The sequence below is a fragment of the Myotis davidii genome, unplaced genomic scaffold (assembly GCF_000327345.1).
Source record: "Myotis davidii unplaced genomic scaffold, ASM32734v1 scaffold1519, whole genome shotgun sequence".
In the NCBI taxonomy this organism is placed as follows: Eukaryota; Metazoa; Chordata; class Mammalia; order Chiroptera; family Vespertilionidae; genus Myotis; species Myotis davidii.
Window position 1 is genome coordinate 95,949 of NW_006290662.1, and position 992 is coordinate 96,940.

Below are 992 nucleotides of genomic sequence, written 5' to 3' on the forward strand. Positions count from 1 at the left end.
TACATGATGGAAGTTGGGAGTAAGGGAGACCAATGAATGTGTGATCATACTAAAGTCCTTGTCTTGGAAAAATTATAGGACAAATGGAAGTAATAATTATTATGGTAGATCTAAAAATATCAATAATTAGAATAAATGCAAATGGAATAAACTGGCCAGTAAAAAGACAAAGATTGACTAAATGGGAAAATGCAAATAAATTCAGTTTACTAGAAGTACATTAAGTACATGCAAATTTGGAAAAAGACATATAAGGAAACAATAAATCCAAAGAAAGCTAGTGTGGCTATATTAATATCAGATAAAAAAGACATTAACATACAAAAAGTAGTTATTATGCATGGTAAAGGTCATCACATATACAGATAAATGCTACATTGAAGAAGATCTAACAATGTTTAATACGTATGCACCTACTAAAATAGCCATAATATTTGTAGAACTACAAAAATAAATTGATGGAATAAACTTCCATTTGAGGATTTCAACATAACTCTCAATTGATAGGTGAATCAGAAGAATAAAATAAAAAAGATATGAATAAAACAATTAAGTTTCACTTAATGGATATTCATGTGTTATATAATGGATATTAGGATATTGTATAATGGAAATTAAGATAATTATACATTGGGAGAAAACCAAGATGGCGGCATAGGTAAACACCGGAAATTGCTGCCTCGCACAACCACTTCAAAACAACAACTAAAAGACAAAACAGACATCATCTAGAACCACAGGAAGGCTGGCCAAGTGGAAATTCTACAACTAGAAGGAAAGAGAAAAGCACACTGAGACTCAGAGGAGGTGCGGTGTGGAAGTAAAGTGCAGAGGTATGGAGGTGAACACAGAAAGGGCTGGCAACTGAGGACTCAGCTGTCTTTTTCAATTGGGAGGGAGACACATGCTCCCACTCTGAACTCCAGTTCTGGGCTAGTCTCTGGGGACCCAGACTCATAAGGGGAGAAACTGGACTGTCTGGCAGCAGGCAG